Source organism: Sus scrofa, chromosome 15 (genome assembly GCF_054392235.1).
Source record: "Sus scrofa isolate SSC_HxYL_T2T_F1_AM1 chromosome 15, Sscrofa_HxYL_maternal_Yorkshire_Landrace_v2.0, whole genome shotgun sequence".
Taxonomy (NCBI): domain Eukaryota; kingdom Metazoa; phylum Chordata; class Mammalia; order Artiodactyla; family Suidae; genus Sus; species Sus scrofa.
Genome location: NC_139397.1, coordinates 20,566,157 through 20,588,182, shown reverse-complemented (window position 1 = coordinate 20,588,182; position 22,026 = coordinate 20,566,157). Strand labels below are relative to the sequence as shown.

Sequence of the window (22,026 nt, the reverse complement as noted above, 5' to 3'; positions counted from 1 at the left end):
TTGTGAACAGAGGAATGAGCTACAACATAACGCACAATAAACCCTGTCATATAAAAGCAAACTGGATAAAATAACAGAAGCAATACTCCATTTTACAACATCACACTAAAGAATTACACCGTGCCATTGTATATTATTCTGATCAATCATGAATCCATCCACAATTGACAGCTCAGTGGGCAAAAATTTACCATTGAAGAATAGTTTCTAGTTTTATTATTTTCTTGCTTGATTATACACATTAAACACAAGACTGTGTGTGATTCTGAAAAGCCACAGGTACATAATATAACACTGCCCTGCACACATTGCAATTAAATAAATTCTGCTAATGCTCTTTTAAAGCTTTCTTTTATTAGACATGCTTAAAATAATTCATACCGGATGAACTGTAAGTGGTTCTTTATTCATGTTTTATTAGTATTATAATTTTGAGTAATTATTCAGGTATTCTTGTTACCTTAGACCAAAGAGATGTTGACTCTGAAGTCTTTTCTGTTATTTTCAGGCTTAGATGATATTACCACTAAGCTCAAAGGACCCTCCTTTATCACTAGGTTTGAGCTGAACATTGAAAATGGGATTTAATGAAACATGAGCAAATATTGGTTGTTTCAATTCTAATAAAACATTTAAAAGAACTAATAAATGTAAGGTAATTGTTGAATGCTAATCTAAAATTGTTGCTACCGGTTTTATTTTATAGTTGGAACTCAGCAGGTGTTGGGGGATATATTTTTCACATTATTCATCAAATGCAGGTTTGAGAGGCACCAAGGTGTTTTTACCTACTCTACATTCATAAGAATTTAATTATGGCTAATATATTAATGATATCAGAAAATAATTTTAGAACTAGAGAGTAAATTATATGCCACAATGGAATTTCCTTTCAGATATTACTGGGTCCACATTTTAACTTTAATTCATGCATACATGAAGGAGCTCCTGCTTAAAAACATAGAGTTCATAAAGCTACTTTTATTTAAATTACTGATTTTTAAATTTTTTTTTCTCCATAGGATACTGTTTAATGACTATTACAATTTAGACAGAAACAAGGAAATCTCTGATTGGAGGGAAACTGGAAGAACTAAAAGGGGGTGAGTATGATTTAGGTACTTTTTTTTTTTTTGCAAATATCAATGACCTTGAAACAATAAGGCTTAAATTAAGACTTGAGTTAACTTAGACTGTCTCATGGCCTTAAATGGAAGAGCCATATTTTTGATAATTTTTCATAAACGCTTATTACTGTATTTGGGGCATAGTTTTCATTATATCCAGAAAAAATTCCTCTATACCCTTCTGCTCCCAGAAGATTCTGTGCTAACCTCTAACATAGCAAATAACTTGTTGCATTATAATTGTTTACTTGTTTTCTTGTTTTTTTTTAAACCAAAAACTTAGTCTTATTTAACATTCTATACCCATGATTAACGAATAGAGTTGATTGTTGTAGAATTAAAGCTCAACTATTTGTTGAGTCTTGGCTCAAACATAATGATATTCACGATATTTGTTCCTGGTGTTGTATATGCCAGATGCCATGATATATGCTTTATATGTTAGATCTCACTTAATCTTCAGAAAAACTGGATATATATTATACTCTAATTATTCCAATTTTGGATTTGTGGAAATTGCTTAAGATCATACAGCTAGCAAATGATCTAGGGTCTTAACCCTACAGTCCAACTCCAGAGGCCCGGCTGGTGACTATGCTCTTACTCCCTTTCATTTCAGGTCATCTTCTTAATATTTCATAACCTCAGGAAATTTAATTTTCCCTCCATGAATAAGTTTATATCGCAGTGGGTGAGGTCAAAGTTTGCTTCTGGGAAAATCTCACTCTGGTCAGGCTGGAATTCCACAGAGATAACTACTGACTGAGAACATTTCATCACAGGGGTTTGTCGTGGCCAGAGCCACTGGAACTCATCTTCCAGTATTTGTCTGCATCTTTCCTTCCTAAACCTGGGACACTGCTTTATGGGTTTCTTGTAGTTAATAATCATCTAGTACTTGTTTGATTTTTATTTTGTCTTATTTGCTTTTGTTCAAAACTTCTGAAAAATCAGACAGCTTTCCAAGAGGCTAATTAACTATTTCTCCAGTATAGAGGGCTGGGTGCATGGTTGAAGACTACAGGATTAGGTTAGAATAATTTCTTACATTATTGGTTTGCTTTATTGAAAACATGGGCATTATTGTGTCTTTCCTACCCCAAATCATGTTTAATTGAGATTGGATCCACTAGCCCATTTAGACTCCATCAGTCAATTAAGTGGGGATAAGAGTGAGAAATTGGTAACTTGGCATTCTGCCTAAATTGGTTGATCAAGTATTTAACAGCTTATCTCTTTGTTATTGTTGAAATGTGACCTTAAGGGAATGAAAGAATCCTATGAAGGCAGATCAGACCTAGATTCAAGCGAGAGAGAGAAGCCTTTAGATAATTATGTGTAGGAATTCTTAATTGTATATAATTAAAATGTTTCATAGCCTTAATATTTCATTTTAGCAAACAATTTTCACCTCTTTCCTATTGTGAGTCAGCTGCTAGTAAATACACTTCAAGGAAATAGTAACTTTGTTATATATATTTCTGATTAGTTACATATAATGAAATTAATAAAATGAGAATAAAAAGAGGGACAAGAAGACCTTCTTAGGCCTTACTGTCTACAAACTGGGAAAACAACACGTAAATCATTGAGAAGCCTCTGTCTCTTTTCATACACACGACCACAGTTAATTTATTAGAAATTACCCTTAATACCAAGATCAGCAGCTTAAGTTTTGAACTGTTTGACTCTTCTCCATTAAAATGTGGATCGAGTCAAAATTTATGACTTGCTTACTTAAAATTCACAACAGATGAGGCATTTTCCAATAAGGAAACAGAGATGGTTATGAAGATATAGAAACCTCAAATGTAGAAACTGAGTAAAAAGGGATTAGCAGCTCTGTCAAGCTGAGAGAGGTGGCAGAGGGTAATTTTGTCTTTATCTTGAAATGTTGCTAACATCAGGAGGAATTAGTATAAAAAGTCTTCTATGAGACATCTGTTAACTTGGTCAGCCAAATTAGAAAAAAAATCTTTAAAATTTCTAAGCAGTCATCACTTTTCAATGGGTATCAATGTGGACAGCAAAACTGCAGGAAATACAAATACAGTTGAACTTCAACTGTATGAAAAAGACATTTTGGCAATAGCAAATATCTGTTGGAATATATAGATACTGAAATAATGAGTAATTCATAGTTGATTTGCAGTTTGGAGATTATATAAGTATATGCAGCCGTATGGTTAAAAAGCCTTTTTCTTCCTCATTTATTTTCTTAGAAAGTGTTATTATCTAGCCTATTTAAATAGCAACTATGCAAATTTTTCATGCTTTATAAGTGTTTCACCAAAGAATTCTCAACCAATCAATTAATTCTACTTATTTTTTCCTGATTGTCTGCAGATAAGTATTTTGTGAGAATGGTTCTTTTTTTGAAGTTGGTTTCTATAGAGCTCCAACTCCACTTCCTGTAGACGTCTTTTGGGAAGGGATAAGAGTGGATCATATGAAAGGAATTGTTTTATCTTCGTGGAAGTTTAACTCTTTATTTTTCCTACCTCCTCTCTCCTTCATAGCTAGAGGAGAGAAATAGGATAACAACTTTGATATGAAAATCTGGTTTAATAAGAATTACTTCGTATGTATTCAGATCATTTAGTAGGCATGTGAGTCTATATTCATGTCAAACTGCCTCTAAGTTTTATTTATATATATTTCTGTAGGTGCAGAAGACTGAAATTAAATCTTTGAAACATAGAATCTCAATTTTAGAAGGAACATTTGAGAGTCATCAATTTACAGGTGCTACCTAAAACCATGAGCCTGAATGAGGCATCCAGGGGAGTGGAGATAGGGCAGAAAGAAGATGGAGGCTATGAGCAAGTCCTTTGGCATCCAGCATTATGAGGGTGGGGAGAGGACAAGAAACTAAGAGGCTGAGTCTGGGGAGAAGGAAACAGTGAGGTGGGAGGAAAATTGAGGGAGTGTGGCGTCTGGAAGCCTAGTGGGAAAAGTGCTTCCAGATCAAGCATACTAGAAGCTGAAAACCAGGCAATTTGGGAAAGGACAATATGGAGACAGTAAATGACTGACAAAGCAGTGTTGATGATGTTTCTGACAGGCTTCAGAGAGAATGGATGTAGGGAAATTGGTGAAAGCAAGTCTGAAGACTTAGAAGGAAATTTCCTGTAAAGGGGTAGTAACTGAAAGACGAGGTAGGGTTTAGAGAGAGATTAAGATGGAAAAAATACCAGCATGTTTATATGATAATGGAAATATGTAAAAAGAGAAAGACTGATGTTTCTAGGAGAAAATTGATGGCATAATATGTTGTGGACAGAACTGGGTCTAGGACACAAATGGAGGTATTGACTTGAGTTAGGAACAAGAGTTATGTCTATAACTCTAAGCTATGTCTATGTTCATCCATACCCAGATAGCTCTATCTTTGTACATGTGAATGTCTATTGCCACACACATATTATTAATAACAGAGTTCCATGGTTTCACACGCTGGTTAGGTCTGTAGATGTGGTATTTGAAGTTTGTGAAAATTCTCTTTTCGATACTTCAGCTTTCTCGGTGGAGTGGGAAATCTGACAATCCACTGGATATAGGATTTGGGAAGATATTTGGGTTTGGGTAGAGAGAAGGATGCAATAATCTAGGATAAAGTATAGCATGTTTGTCTGACAGCATTAAGGTTCTTATTTAGAATTTAAGGCAAGAATACATTGTGAGTTGTGTTTTTCCTCCAGTTATGGGCAGGCATAGAGCAAGGAGACAGCTGTATTGACCCACTATTGTGGTTTGCAAGAGAGTAAAATAAAGCAGGGAGAGAGGCAAAGGAGTTGGGGTTGTAAGCAAGGGAATGACTACACTGATTGACCCTGGAATTCAAATATATAAAGACTGATGTGACCCTCTTACAACATCTTCCTAAGTGGCACCCTTGGTTGCTCTCTCCTCTTTGTTTCTATACTTCTATCCTCTATGCTGCCATGTATTAAACTGCTCATTTCTCTTTTTCTTAGCAGCCATTGTCCTTAGGAGCAAGTATAAATGTCTTAGCATGACATTAAACTCCAGCTTTTGCATCTCATTTCCCTATGCCCTAGTTTGTTCTCATCATTACTCACATATGGCCATTTCTTTCAAACATTCTTTTGCCACGTTGTTTTCTTTGCTGGAAAGGTCTTTATCTCATGCTTCTAGCACCCAGTCATCTTGGAAAATCCAAAGAGAATTCACTGCTTTGTAAAACTTTCGTCATTTTTTTTCAAGACACAGATAATTCTTCCTTTATTTCTATCGTATCTGGTTAATATATTTTAGGATGCTAACTTTGTATTGCAATCAACTATCAACTAACTTTTTTTAATAGTTATTTCCCCAATACAATTTTTTTTCTACTGTACAGCATGATGACCCAGTTACACATACATGTACACATTCTATTTTGGCACATTATCATGCTCCATCATAAGTGACTAGACATAGTTCCCAGTACTACACAGGAGGATCTCACTGCTAATCCATTCCAAAGGCAATAGTTTGTATCTATTAACTCCAAGCTCCCAGTCCATCCCATTCCTTCCCCCTCCCCCTTGGAAACCACAAGTCTATTCTGCAAGTCCATGATTTTCTTTTCTGTGGAAAGGTTCATTTGTGCTATATATTAGATTCCAGATATGAGTGATATCATATAGTATTTGTCTTTCTCTTTCTGACTTTCTTCATTCATATGAGTGTCTCTAATTCCATCCATGTTGCTGCAAATGGCATTATTTCATTCTATTTTATGGCTGAGTAGTATTCCATTGTGTATATACCACATCTTCCTAATCCAGTCATCTGTCAATGGACATTTGGGTTGTTTCCATGTCTTGGCTATTGTGAATAGAGCTGCAATGAAGATGAGGGTGCATGTGTATTTTTTTAAGGAAAGTTTTGTCCAGATAAATGCCCAAGAGTGGGATTGCTGGCTCAACTAACTTTATATTGTAATCAGCTACTGACATACATTGGGGCTAAATGTCTTTACATATTTGGTAGAAAATGGGGGAGCTTGAATTGAATTTGGTAGAGAGAGATTTTAATTTGAAAAAGAAAATAAGAAATATAATGTAAAAATATGGCAGTTCTCTTTTGGGAAGAGTGTGCTGTAATATCTAAGAGGAAAAGCAGGGAGCATGTTAATTCTAAAGGAAACTGAAACTGACCTGAGCAGTTAGTAGAGAATCATCTCTCTGGACTAGTAACTAAAATCAAACCCAGCATCCTTGAAGTTAACCATCGTAAATTGCTCTTGTCACCCGATTCAGTGGGATTTGTGAATTTTCCCAAGATTGTGTTAGTTAACATGTCCTTAATCAGGGTGTGTGGCTGATCGTCTGTTCATCTGGCAACATTCACAGCTTGTTTGTACAGTGCCTCCCATCCACTGATCCTCAGTTTCCTTTCAGAAAACTGGTGGTGATATTTCTTGTTCTACCTGAAATGGCTGTAGAATATAAGTAAGGTCATGCAGACGAATATTTTTGAAAGTGCTGGAAAAATACAAGGCATTATTCATTGTCTAAAATGAGAAAAAATATTAGTTGTTGTGAGAAATGGAAAGTTAGGCATGCATTGGTTTTATTTGCTTTATAAATGATTGCTAATTTAATGGGCAAAGTAAATATTTATGTAAAATGTTTTATTTTAGTTCAAAAACTGTACTCTGAGGGAAAATGAATATTTTCAAGCTTAAGATATTGACTAACTATGGAAAATCTGGTAACAGCACTAGAATGTTCCCACAATATCAATGGTGGTTTTTTTTTTTTTTCCCACCAAACAGTGAGCTAACGACATACTGAAAGTTTTTCTCAAATAAGGGAGAGTTTAGGCTTTGAAAGAAATTAGGTTGTAACATAGAGATGAAATAACCTAAGCAAAATCCAGACCATAAAGAAAGCCAGGGAAGGGAGGTACAGAAAGGGTAAAAGGAGGTTTTCAAAAGCTGAAGAATTGATAGGAAGAGAGGGAGACTAATAAGATAAATTACCCAAGAAAATTCATTCAGCACTCTGGGCGTATAATATCTAGAAGAAAATATTATAGTCTGAAGGGCACCCAGGCTGCCCTGCACCTTTGTCACTAGAATCATCCTTAGGATGGTATGAATGTTAATTATTGGCCAAAATTTTACATGCTAGTTGAAAGAGCTGTGACCACCTCTTATTTTGAACAGATAGTCTAGTTGTTTGGGGACTTCTCACTATGGCTGACATAATATTTGAGTGAAGTCTGTGATTATGTGTCTGGCACATTGCATTTTCAATTCAAAGTCTTTTATTTTGTCTTCGATATGGGTATACATCTGAAAATCATTGAGGTAAAGCCGGAAAAATGGATCGATGCTTTATTTCCTGAATTTAAAAAATGTTTAATATGGATAAGAAGAGACATACAGCAAGCAAAATCTTTAAAGGGGTCAGTTGTCATTACGATATTGTATTTAGAGGGAATCATAAAAGTTCGAAATCACAGAAACACATGTTTTTTAAAATACATTTATTTTCCTGTATGAAATCTTTAGAGAATTTGGTGTTATTTGATATAAGGGTAGGAGAACCTATAAGCAGAGGAAGTCTCAATTACAAAAATGTGGAACTTTTGCTAGATGTTGTGCTATAACTCTATCTTATAAATGAGATTGCCTCCAAACAAAATTTACTTAGTAGATGTCTGTGCCAGGTATGGGCACTGCAAAGGAACATTTGCTATCAACAATGTCTCAAAAACTATTGAACTGACTACAAAGATTTAAAAATTGAGATATTTCAAATTTTTAAAAAATCTGAATTTCCAGAAAAAAAAAGTCTTAAGATGAACACACGTGGTAACTTGGCAGCAAATAAGTGGGTTTCATAGCAGCTGTTCTTTCAATGAGGTATTCATTCTCCCTATCCCTGAGATCTTCCTCAGGTCGTATTGGACTTGAAACAAACTGACTTCACTCAAATTTAAGTTTGCTGACTAGCATTTGTCAGCATCTGAATCTGAAAGTTTGTCCTTAATGAGGTCCCAACCATCTTTGACAAAATTTCACTGAATCTCATGTTGTCACATTAAAATTCCTCTCATATAATGAGGGCTCAGTGCAGCTGCAGAGATAAGAACAAAATTTTATGTATCAATTGTAATTGGCACCCCCGCCAAAAGAGTGACTTAGTATTTTAATCATATTAAGAGCCATTTCTTAAGCAGAAATGAGGAGCTTAATCCAGATTATTTAATATAAGACTATTTGTATCAACTAAAACAAAATCAGAGTTGAAATTGTATAAGCACTTGTCAGTAAGGAAAAGGATCACTTAGATATAAGAAATGGGAAGCTATTAGAAAAGGTGCGATATAAAAGAATAGAAAACTTTAGTAAAATAAAATTTTAAAAGCATCTATATCAAATCTAGACAGAATTGTCTTTAAAAAATAGTATAGATTTAAAAACTGCCACATTGCCATTTCTAGATAAAATAAAGCAGTTTTTTAGAAATATAAAATGATCACATGTTATTCTTTCCCCATTTGAACCAGATTTCTTGGATTAAATTGCTATTTAAGTTGAATTTGATAAAGATAAAATCCATAAATGCATGCAGAATATATTCATAATAATATTGTACCTTGTGGAAAAAGTAGATGAAGTACATAATATGACATTTTTTATTGGACCGATAAATAAAAGGCAATTCTCAAGCCCCAAAGTCTCTAGCACATTTTCACTTTAAATAAACACATTCATGAAGCATTTTACTGCATTTTCTTGTGGGAATATATAGGTAAATGGCTGCAATGATGTGAAAGTGCATTGTAAACTGTAAAGCTCTATTTAAAAATTCTTCGTGTTCCTAGCATACAGCTAGACCCTGTCGTGACTACTACATGTGCCATGATTAACATCTATCTTATAGAATTAAAATAAATTCCAAGAGAAAGAATCAGTAAATATTTCATCACATGGTGAAAATGATTGAAACTAATATGACAAAATTGTTGAATTAGCAGCAATATCAATAAATATAATTATATGCTTATAATAGTAATTTGTGTAATTATTATATAGTTATACTTCCAGCTATATAATTGGATTTCTAATAGCTAACTTTTATTGAGTGCTAACTATGCACCAGTAAGTACTTCATGTGTATAAACTAATTTAATTCTCAATCCAACCTGGGAGTTTGAAACTAGTACTTGCATTTTTAAGAAGGGAAAACCGAGGCAGAGAGAGGTTACGTAACTTCTTTGAGATCACACAGTTAGGAGGTGGTAGAGTTGGGATTTGAACCTAGTCAATCTGCTTCCAGAGCCTGTGCTGGATTAGATGAAAAATCTCAGGGCAGAGCCAGTGAGTTATTACAATGATAAATTCATGTTCTGCCTTTCTCAAAGTGTGTGCCTTTGACAAACTGCCTAACTTTTCTATGTCAGAGTTTGTTCTTTGCATATAATACAAGCAAATCCATAGGTTCGCAATAAATATTAAGTTAAAATATAGAAAACACGTAGCAGTGTATACAGATCTAAGTGTTCAAGAATAGGGTGTCAACTATTTTTACTACTACAGTTTATTAACACTGTTCTCAAGGTTATTAATAACCATAGTCATTCATTAGCACCTATTATGGTGATTTACAAATGAATAGATCATTCACTTTTACAAAAAAGAAGTGAGGGGATGTTAAAGACCTTCTTATGTATAAAATCCTATATTTACTACCAAAAGTAAAATAAATGCCCCTATGTTATTGTGGAGTCTAAATAAAATACCAGCAAGCACACTTCTGAGTAGTTGAGCAAAAAATAACTACTAGTACTTCAGAACACAGTCCCTTAAAAGCTAGCTCTCCATAATAAGATACTACTTTAAAAGAAATTCATGTTTTTTTGAATAATTATTTTCTAGTCATTTTCATGATCATAATCATTTAATACCATTAAATTAAATCTCCCTCAATATACACACTGATTATGAAATAAAACTTGCCAAATTGTATATGATGGCATTGGCCTTAAAGATATGCCCCATGTGATAAAAGTATTAGGGCAGCAGAGTTTTTGGTGGGGTACTGGACTTAAAAGTGTCTGATGACAGAGAGTGACAGAAAAATAGGCCAATCTTTTCCATGTCCCTGTGCAGGTATATAAATTGAGGGAAGGTTAGGGTGTGGTTAACTGGGGTGGGAAGAAATGAGGAGAGAGAGAAAGAGGGGGAGAGCCCAAAGGCATCTCAAATTTATCAGGGTGGAAAGTATGTACAAATCTTCAGGATACACCATGTGATTAGGAATAAGGGGGATATAAATACTATCCACAGAATGGGATAAAATCTTTGTAAACAATGAAACTAACAAGGGATTAATCTCTAAAGTATATGACTATCACACGGAGCTTTATATAAAAAAACAACAAAAAACAATTTAAAAATGATCAGAAGATCTGAAAAGACATTTCTCCAAAGATAACAAACATGTGGCTAAAATACACATGAAAAGATGCTCAGCACTAATTATTAGAGAAAGGCAAATCAAAACTACATTGAGGTATTACGTTACACCAGTCAGAATGTCCATCATCAAAAAATCTATAAACAATTAATGCTGGAAAGGGTGTGGAGAAAAGGGAACCCTCCTTAAGTGTTGGTAGGAATGTAAATTGGTGCAACCACTATGGTGGATGGTATGGATATTCTTTAAAAAACTAAATATAGAGCTATCCATGACCCAACAATCCTACTCCCAGGCATTTATCCGGAGAAAACTAATTTGAAAAGATACATGCACCGTAATGTTCATTGCAATGCAATCTGCAATAGTTAAGACATGGAAGCAACCTAAATGTCCATCTACAGAGGAATGGATAAAGAAGATCTGGTACATATATACAACGAAATATTTTTCAGGTATAGAAAGAATAAAATAATGCATTTGCAGCAACATGGATGAACCAAGAGATTACCATACCAAGTGAAAAAAGTCAAAGACAAATATAATATGATATTACTTATATGTGGAATCTAATAAAAATGATACAAAAGAACTTATTTATAAAACAGAAACAGACTCCTGGATTTCAAAAACAGTCTTAAGTTACCATAGTTGAAACTTTTGAGGGGATGGAAGAATTGGGAGGGTGGGAATAACATGTATACACTATTGTATGAAATAGACAATTAATGAGAACCCACTGTATAGCACAGGAAAATCCACTCAATTGTTTGTAATAACATATATTGGGAAAAATAGATATATCTATATGTGTGACTGATTCACTTTGCTGTACACCTGAAACTAATACAACATTTTAAGTCAATTGTATGCTAATAAAAATTAAAAAAAATAAAACAACATTAATCCTTCCAATCCCAGATCATGAAAATAATAAAGGGAGTATGGAAAATTTAAGCGATAACCAGAATGCCAGTAAATGGGGAATGGGGATTCCAAAAGGTGTCAGCAGAGAACAGATGTCTCTGACCAGGGGCTGTGCCTCTACTTGATGCCATATGGGACTCTCTCACCAGTACAGTAGAGGAAACAATCAAAACATAAGTTGGTTGAGTTTAAACCTAAACTAAGAGATAACATTGACGTGATTGAATTTACTAGAAACTAATTAGGTTAAATAATCTTTCACCAGGTTGCATGGAGTCTTAAAAGTTATATACTTGACAAGCCTATTTACAAAATTACATTTTCTAGTGTCACTAGATAATCTAGGTAAATCAAGCACGAAGCAATAATACCTAAAAATGATAGTTTTGTACATGACATGTATAAAATTTATTTCCAAAAAAATACCTCCTGCATAAGTTAAAAAATAAACACATTAATAAAATTAATATTAGTTAACAAATATACAATATACCTGGGGCTAAAACTAACCAAGAATACAGGGCCCGTATGAAGAAAACTGTGCTCTTATATTGAGTTTGAAAATTAAACAAATGAGAGAGAAGTATGTGGTGTTGTATAGGAAGACCATGATATCAAATCTTCCTAATTTAATATGATTCAATTCAAATTAGAAATAATTTGTGTCTATTTGGCAAAATGTTCTAAATATTGATTGAAATTAATCAGGTAATAAAAGCAATGAAATTCTGAATGAAAGATAACTCCACTCTAAACTATTGGAATATATTAAAGGATAACAATAGCTATCATAATGAGGGACTACTTCCAGAATAAAAATGGGATGCCCATGGAATAGAGAGGAAAAGCTAAGAAACAAACTCAGATTTGTGTGTGTGTGCGTGTGTGTGTGTGTGTGTGTGTGTGATATGTGTGTATATCCCACATGACATTATTATTTCAGATCAGTGGTATGAAGAGAGATTTAATAGATAATGTTGAGATAAAGATTAACTACCTAAAAAAAAAAAAGAATCTACTTTACTTATGGCATCACAGTACTTTTGAGATGGACATAAGAGTTAAAAGTCAAAAATAATGCTTAGGAGAAGCAAAAAAAACCTGACTGTATTTTTAAAATTATAAAGTAAAAAGCTTGTTTAATAATATCACAAATTAATAGGTTGATATATTTGACCATATAAAATGTAATTGTTTTTCCTATTGGCAAAACACAACATAAAAAAGTCTCACCACAAACTGAAAGACAAATGAAAAAATGGAGAAATACTTGTTACATATATAAGGTATATTAATCTCTTCAATGTGTAATGAAGTCTTATAACCAAATAAAAAGAAAATAAAAACAATAATAGAAAATAAAAGAAAGCACATGCAAAAATGTTCAGCTTTCTTAGTAAAGAATATATTGATTTTAGGTTTATCAAATTAACATTTTTTAATGATAACATCTATTTTGGTTTAGGAAAAAACAGTTTAATACATTGTCAGGAGCAAGGTAAATTAATACAGTCCTTCAGGATGATAATGTAGTAATACATTTCATAAGGCAGAAATAGCATGTACATTGACCCAGTAATTCCATTATTTTTAAGGAACTAATTAGACAGTTATATAAATGATTTTCATTACAATGTTGTTTATGATAATAAAAAACTTCAAAACAACCTAAACATCAACAATAGTGAAAAAAAGATAGTAAAATTCATAGAATGGAATATTACTGGAAGTGATATTGATCTTTTGACAAGGGCATGTGTGTGTGTGCCTGTATGTGGAATACTACTTTAAAAATAACTTACAAAAATTATATCCACACACAGTCATACAAAGAATACGGTCATACAAAGTCATATACATACACATATATGTACTTGTATACATATATACGTATATCCGCACATAAGACATGCTTAAAACTCAGAAAAATAAATTAATATACATGCATATGTATATACATACACACTATAACTGTATATATTTTGTATGTCATGTACTTTAATATCATTTATATTTATCTGATTTATGTGTGTGCATATTATCAAATGATAAAGACCATAGTTAATCTTGATTATCTCTACATGATAGGAATAATGATTATTGTTACATCTTCTTTAAGCATATACATTTCTTTGAACTTTTCTGTACTAGGTGTAATGCTCTGTAATTAAACAAATAATGTGAATAATTTGCTTATCATGAGTTAGTAACTAACATCTTGCTTCTTTGACATATGTGATTAGTGCAATTCTGATTCAATTTTGTGCTTGGGTGAAAATAAAAGTTCATTCCTCATTTTAATCAAAACATGCATTAATCTCTGGCAATAGTTGGGTATGTTGAACTGTTCTGTCAGTGATGATCCTGTGGAAGGTAATCATTTTCCCACAACTGTCATGTCCCTAAACAACCACCTATTGATACTAGGCTGTGATTCATGAGCATTCTTCAATAAGGTGAGATTTGAAAACCAGGAAAGAAGAGTTTTAGAACTGACACAAAGTCCCAGTAATGAAGTGCAGTCAGGTTTTTTTCCCTCAAATTACAGTGAGTGGAGTTCTCTGGAGTTATCTTAAATTCTTGGTGAATATTCTCCATTAACAGTGTCCCATCTTTCTTTGACTGCAGAGCATGTCATCCTTGCCTAGTGGGAACCCTAATTTGCTTTAAATTGCCGAAGTGCTCATTATGGAATGCTTAGTAGCTAGAGTTTGTACATAATATTTGAAAATCAACCTTAATTTTTCTGCCTGAGATGAACACTTGGATTCCACAGTAAACATAATCAGAGATTTACAGAAACCTAGTGAACTCTGTTTATTATACTTGCCTGGAATAGCTACAGAAAAGGTCAGAGGTCCAATGTCTTCATGCAGAGACAGATCATGTTCTAGCTGGTTCTGAGGAGGAAAAAAACAGTAGGTGATGCTTTAATGAATGGCTTATCATGTGAAACACACTATGTGATAATAGCAGTGTTGGTAAGACAAGAGGGAAGTCTTTTTTTTCTTTTCTTTTTGTAAGGTTTAGTTACTTTTACATTGCTTTAATGCTTACATTTCAATTGTAGCAGGAGAAATGATTCACTGAGAAATTATTAAATTCTTCAGTTACCTAAAGTAACTTTGATTTCCTAAACTGGATTGAAATTTTCATTTATATTATTTTATTATTTTATTTTATTTGATCAAAGCTGATAGTTTATAAATTTAAGTACCTGGGTTGGAATACTTTTGATTTCTTAAATTATGATTTTCTTTTATTCTTTTCTGTTTCAGTTGACTTTAAGTGAAGAAAACAGAACAGAAGCATCATCGAGGTCAAAATTTTATTGTAAAAATTGGTCTTACAGTGCAAGAGAATTTTCTAGAATGGCAGTAGCGATGCACAAAACCATCTTTTTGCATGTGCATGAGTGCCTTATACACAGTGCTATAAACCAATGAAAAAATTGCTAAGCAGATACTCATGGCCTAGGCACCCTGTCCTCTCATTCAGCTTGCAAAATAAGAATCATCTTAATGGTTAAAAGAAATTGTTATGGACCAGTTTCCCATTCAAACTTGAATGAGCATCTGACTACTGTAGAGATTCTGACTAAGTGGGTCTGGGATTCTGCATTTCTAACAAGCTCCCATGATGATGATGCTGTTGTTCATCAGATCACTCTGTGTAGCAATGTGTGTACAAAATAACAAAAATTTAATAACTGGAGATAATGCCATAGAACATTAGATCAATAGAACCGAATTCAACAAGAAAGAGGTAAGTAGTAAGAATGTAGTAAATGATAAAGATGAATGCTTAAATTAATGAGGAAAGAAGAATCTAGTTCATCATTGATGTTGGAATAATTAAGTCTTTGGTGCAAAAAGAATTGCATTCCTATGTGCCACCAATACCAACGTCATTGTCAGGTATATTAACAAATTCTGTGTAAAATTCAATATTATAAAAATAATTCAAAATTATGTAACTATAAAATAAGTACAAATGCAGCATGGGGGATATTACTTGAAATATAAAACAGAAACAGAACTCTAGAGGGAAAAATTGGTATATTTGACAATGTACATATAAAGTGTTTTTACATTAAAATAATTAAAAGGTAAATAATAAATGTGGACATATTTATAAGGCATAATATCCCTAGCAAAAAAGTGATTCTTAAAAACTTCTATCTTCTGATCCAGTAATTACACTTATTTTAGAGATATGCATAGAGATATTTTCAACAGATATTAATCACAGCATAGATTATATCATTAGAAAGTAGAAAATATCCAAGTTAATCAGGAATGAGCTAGAAAATCTAGACTATGAAATACTATAAAAATATCAAGTGATAGGTTAAAAATGTATTTAGTATTATGTATGGGAAATTCTCACAGTTTGTGTGTGTAAAATTATGAAATACTTTTAAATGTATATGTGTATAATATGTACATGTAATTATCCACATATGCATATATGGATGGATGGATAGATAGGCAGATAGATAGAAAGATACAAACATAAATTAAGGAAGAAAACATTAAAAAAAGACAGATGTTAACAAATATTTTTCTCTGGTTGGTTGGGATCACAGGTTGGTTGGGATCACAGGTGATGTTTATTTTATTCTTCATTCTCATATATTCAAATTTTCTGCCTCAGATGCATTATTTTTATAATGATCAAAAGGACTATAGTAGTTGTTTTAATATAAAGGACTTTGAGTCTAGAAAGAATGTGTTTTTCATGCCACAGCAATTTTAGTTCTGACAAAACCCAGATCAGAGAAGGCCCAGAGCATCCTGTGTCCTGGTAGCCTTTCTTCTGACCCCTGAATAATGCAAAAGGGACTAAAAGCCGAAGGCAGAGTCCAGATTCTTCTTCAGTTTTTATTTGTCAGTCAGAAGCCATTATAAAGCATCTATGATAGATCTAGCACTTTGTTGATATATCTTTGTAAGAATAATTTAATCAGGTAGTGTGACAAACTATACATACTTAGACAACAAAAGTTATCTTCTACAGTTAAGGATACATTTCCACCTTTAGAGTTTTCTACTTTAAAAATAAAATTTTGTCAAGTAATTAAATAGCTTTCATTTAAAGAGGACACAATATGTAATGGCCACTGGGCATACATTATATATAATATTCATAAATCCATTATATAATAGTTATTATTTTCCCTGATTTAACAGATTTAGAAATTGAGATATTCAAAATAATAGAGGGAAGAATCCAATCTGTCTAGGGCTAAAGCCAATATTCTTTCCTTTTTATGTTATATTATCTTTCTTCAAGGTTTTCACTTAATAACCAAGGAAAAGCAAGAAAAAAAAATGATAAAGCATTCTGTACTATTGCTTGTTATGGATTTGCAACCAGGTACTTGGTCTCTACAGCTTCCAGGGACAGTCTGTCCAGATTTCCAAGCCTAAAGGCCCTCTGTTTGCACCATGTGTAGGGAGCAGGCATTAACTGAGTTATTTCAAGTCTGGTTTTGGCTATGACTGTCCCCAAGGAGAAGTGCCCAATATGTTCTGTGAGCATCTCATTTATTAAAATTCTCAAACACTTTAGAGAACTAATAAACAAACTGGAGCAAACAGTAAAGTAGGAAACAAATCCTTACAGGTTGTCCTAATTATTAAGAAAGAGATTAAAGAGGTTGTGGACAATGTTTTTTAAATGGGCCAGAACTTCTGCTCCAGATGATAAGGAGGCAGGTGTGTAGTAGTAGCTCAAACAATCTGAACCTATTCTTCCTCCTGTCATCAAACACTTTTCCCCAAACAATAAGGAACTGTTTTTGAATGGCATTTAATAAAAGGACCAACATTTATTATTTATTTGAATGTGGTAAAAAGTCATCCTGGAAAAGTAATATTGAAAGAGTTGAACTAATGGATTGAATACAGGCTTTCCTGAGACCTGAGACTGAATTGTTTTGATTATTTCCTCAGGACACAGCCAGAACATTTGTAAGTCCATCCTTGAATTTTTTCTCCCCCCACCCCCACACCCCTACCCCCCTAACACGTTCATCAACAATATATTTTATTGGTCTAGGGTACTCTTGGTGCACCCTAGAGCACTTATATGCTTTTCTTTTAGTAGCAAAATCTAAACTTTATGTAAATCTGCAAAATCTTCCTGCTGCTTTTAATGAACTATCACTAATTTATCTGAATTCTTAAACTCTTCCACCTCAGTTCCTCAAACTTAGAAATGCAGAATGTGTGATACACTGATTTGGGTATCTTTTACACTGAAAAAGAAAACTATACTTAAAAAAACCTTTTTTTTTCTTCTTTAGGGCCGTGCCTGCGGCATATGGAAGTTCCCAGGCTAGAGGTCAAAATGGAGCTGTAGCTGCTGGCCTATGCCACACAGCCACAGCAATGCCAAATCCAAGCTGCATCTGCAACCTGTGCTACAGCTCGCAGCACAGCTGGATCCTTAACTCACTGAGGGAGGCCAAGGATCAAACCCACATCTCCAGGGAGACAATGTCGGGTCCTTAACCCAGTGGGCCACAACCAGAACTCCACTATAGGAGAATAAATAGCTAGAACATTGAAAGCTGGTGAGAATCTTTCAGTTTGGCAACAAGCAGTCTAGGTAAGAAGTGAACAGAACAGAATAGATAAAAGATCAACCAAAGAAATGACAACATAAAAACACTTTAGGGCTGTATTTGGTGGGAGAGAAATTGGAAAAATGAAAGTGGGAAGGAAAATGATAGAAATCATGGCCAAAGGGAGGAATGCAGGAGTTCCACAGATTTAATTTGCAGTAAAGTGGTACAAGCAAGGGCCAGAAAATGTGAATGCACTGAATGGATCAGATGAATAGACCTATGAAGTCTTATCATACAGAACATTTTGGGAAATGTGTTAAATGTAAATTATTTTAATAACTGAACATCCATGTGATGGATAAGAAAGCACCATCCATATTGGGTAGCTGTATACAGCTGCAAAAGAGGTGGGAAATCGCAATTCCCAGCTGAGCAGCTGGGGGCTCTGTTTCTATCATTACAAAGGAAAGAAAAAAAGATGCTTTTGTGAACAAATAGCTCTCTAAGTAAGTTAAGCAAAGCCACATTATCCAAACCACAGATTCAAATAAATGAAGCAATCTCCCTCCACAAAGTACATAAAGAGCTATTTTCTAGAATGTTCTATGATGTATAATGAAAAGCATAGTTATCAGCACTGTAAAGGTAAGAAATCTTTTTTTTTTAATTTTTCTTTTTGAAAGAAATTACTTATTTTACTAGAGTCAAGCATTCTTTTATAACATGTCCTAATGAAATATATTTAGGGTAGAAGAAAAACAAGCTCATCACTAGAGCACATAGACACCATTGCAACTTTCGTAATCATTTCATTTATCCATACTTAACACGCTAGTGATATCAGTTCAATCAATTCCCAAGATAACTGTTGCCAAACTCTTATCCATTCTTTTTTTTAATTTTATTATTATTTTAATAGTTATTTCCCCAATCCAATTTTTTTCTACTTATCCACTCTTTTAAATAAATGTATTTATTTGTCACAAGCCAGTGTTTCTTCAGAGACAAAAAATAACCTGTCCTAAGTAAGAAAACTTTTAAATAGGAGTTTCTCTCCATGAAGAACCACCTAACTGGCCCCTCTGCTATTCATCAAACTTGCTGATGGCAAGATAAGTTATTGAGACAAAATTAACCAAAATCTAGATGACTGACCAGGTCAGGAAAAAATAGTTTTTCTCATAAGACTAGCTATTATAATGGTCTAACTCTGTAGGCAAACAGTAATTTCCCAAATACATATTGGGCATTTGTTATCTTTAAATTAAACCAGATAATTTCCATTTTTGAAAATATATATACAATTCAAAATGTATATCACTCAATTTTCAGAAATCTTCACTTAATAAAAACGAAATAATTTTGGGTATTTGGTTGTATATTTTTTATTATTTGATTGTATAGTTATAAGTATTTAATCTTTTATACTTTTACATATACTACATTTTATAATAATAACTTTGAATATAACACATCTTTTTGGTGATTTGACTTAAGATATAGCACTAAAATAATTGGCAAACAAAAAAATTTCTATTTTACTGACATATCATAATGATGTAAATAGAGTTCTGTGTGATTGAAAATCTTAAAACTTGTTTTCATAAAGCAAAAATTAGGTAAAGAAAATAGAAACTACTGTTCATAGTTATACTTTGTTCTAAACAACAGCTAATTTTTGTATCATGTGTATAACTTAAGGTTAGGTTGGAAGTTTAGGTGCTTAAATACCCTGTTCAGTAACTATTCCTACTTTGTATATTACTTTACATATCTGTTCATTTAGATAATTATCTGACACCTGCTCATGGCAGATTGTTTTGACAGATTATATTGGCTGGGATCAGTTTGTCACCTGCCATCTGTCCAGTAAAGGTGAGTTCAACAAGCTGGTGATTTCTAGACAATCATAAAAAAGTCCTTTTATGAGTTAAGATTTTTCTTTATCCTTAAATAAGGCATTGACCAGAGGAAAAAAAAAATGTTATTGACAAATATTAAGAGCTACAGTATTTTTAGTCTTTATCAGGCATATTTTTTTAATCTGAAATGCTAATTTGAACAGCATTTTTATTGAGTCAGAAGGCATATACTATATTAAAAGAGAATATGTTAGTTTTAAATTAAGTATTTAATTTGGCTGGCATCTTAAACAGCTTTGACTAGCATTATTTTCTTTTCATTTTTGGTGGATTTTTGACATTTTAGCAAACCCTAACTATCTCAAATTAAAATAAATATTTTAAAACACATATGCAATATTGTTTATATCATTATGAAATTAGAGCAACTCTATTATTATAGATTTTTTAATCCATGAAAAGTAAAAAATATTCAATGAGGGAAAGAATAATCAGTAACTCAGCAATGATAACCATTTAAGATTATTTTTAAAATAAAACAGAAATTTAAAAACTTGAAAGTCAATTATAAAACACATCTAAAAGTAAAAAAAATCAATAATTTCTGTTTTTTAAAGTAGGCCAATATTCCTATTTTTTAAATAAAAGTAGTGATTAATTATAGTGGAAGAAATAATAGCAAATTTACTTTCATTTTCTTTTTCACTTTTGTCATTATTTAATCAATATTACCTGAGTACTTTCCATGTGTCAAGTGTTGGTTGGAAATATGGTATTCAAAACAATAGATCTGGTTCCAGCCCTTCTGCCACTTAAGATTTAGCTTTAATTGTTGTCCTAAAGTAGTCAAGCCATGAACTCCAACTCATGCCTCTAACCATTACTATTTTAATAAGCACATTTTTGTAACTATAAGAATTGGCCAATAATAATTGTGAAACCTATGTTGAAAGCAAAATTAGAACATCTTAAGACATTTAAAAATATATCTAGTTGCTTGTGAAGTGACCTGTACTTTGAATATATACTTATTGGAGAGGAGAGAACCAGGATTTTTGCTACCCTTGTAAATTCTTCCTAGTTATCCAGCATGATAGGAATTTTTCACAGGCTGCTCTAAGAAAGTAGTCCAACACTATTTTAGAGTACTCTATTGGACTGTAGGGAGTTTAAAAAAAAAAAAAGAAAAAGAAAGAAAGAAATAGGGCAAGTCCTTAAAAACCTTCTGACATAATGGGAAGACAGCAACAACATAAATATATGGATATAAACACAAGTGACTCCAAGAAATAAATATACACAATCAACTGCTGGACCACAGTCTCTCTCCAGGGCCCCTTTGTGCTATATGATCTCATGATTTGTAGAATGACAGCTTTCTAGAGGAATATACAAAAATCTTAGAGTTCCAAGGGGCATGAGGTTCGAATACCTGGGAGTCTTCAGAGCTTCTGTTGGAAAGGCTTCATCAAAGAACCATATATATCACACATACAGCACCACATTTATCAGAAGCACAGCCAAGTTGCTATCATGTGAACGTGCTGCCAAAATATTTAGCGGAAGAATTAAAAATACAACCAACTGGGCCATTGTGTACATGGCATGGGAGAATTGCTCAACTAATTTTTTTTTGATTGATGTGACCAGTTGTTCTGGCATCATGTCAAGGCTGAATCTTACACAAGTGCCCTGCATGAGTCACCAAAGATTCCAAAGATGCTCCGATTCCAATCTGGGTACTTTTTGAAACATAGGATTAGAGATATTTTCCAATAAATCTGTTGACTTTTTTTTCTGATTTAACCAATCATAAGACTTTTGATTCTTTGATTTAGGAGATTACTTCTCTCCAAAGCTTGCCACAGCTTCATAGTTTTCTTTACAACTTTATAAAGTACTCTGCTTAATGGAGGAAAAAAAATCGCATAAAATTTTGTGTTGTATATAATACACAGAGTGGATTTATCAGGAAAATTTTATTTTTTTTCTAATAAAAATGTAGCATAAGCTAAGTTTGATGATGGCAGATTCTCTTTGAATACAGCGCTTGGAGACAGTGACATGGACTGACTGCAGGAATAGCTATGCCATAT

General features: G+C 33.0%; 1 long non-coding RNA gene across 2 annotated transcripts in view; it reads right to left on the bottom strand.

Annotated features, from left to right (window-relative positions):
• LOC106506175 (uncharacterized) overlaps positions 1–20,805 on the bottom strand; it is a 239,391-nt gene extending 218,586 nt beyond the window's left edge. For both annotated transcript variants that reach the window (XR_002339484.2, XR_014829208.1), the window contains exons 1-2: positions 20,663–20,805; positions 14,325–14,394 (exon numbers count right to left, since the gene is read on the bottom strand). This is a non-coding gene — a long non-coding RNA (uncharacterized LOC106506175). The remainder of the gene's footprint in view (positions 1–14,324; positions 14,395–20,662) is intronic.
• Between the last annotated feature and the right edge of the window lie 1,221 nt (positions 20,806–22,026).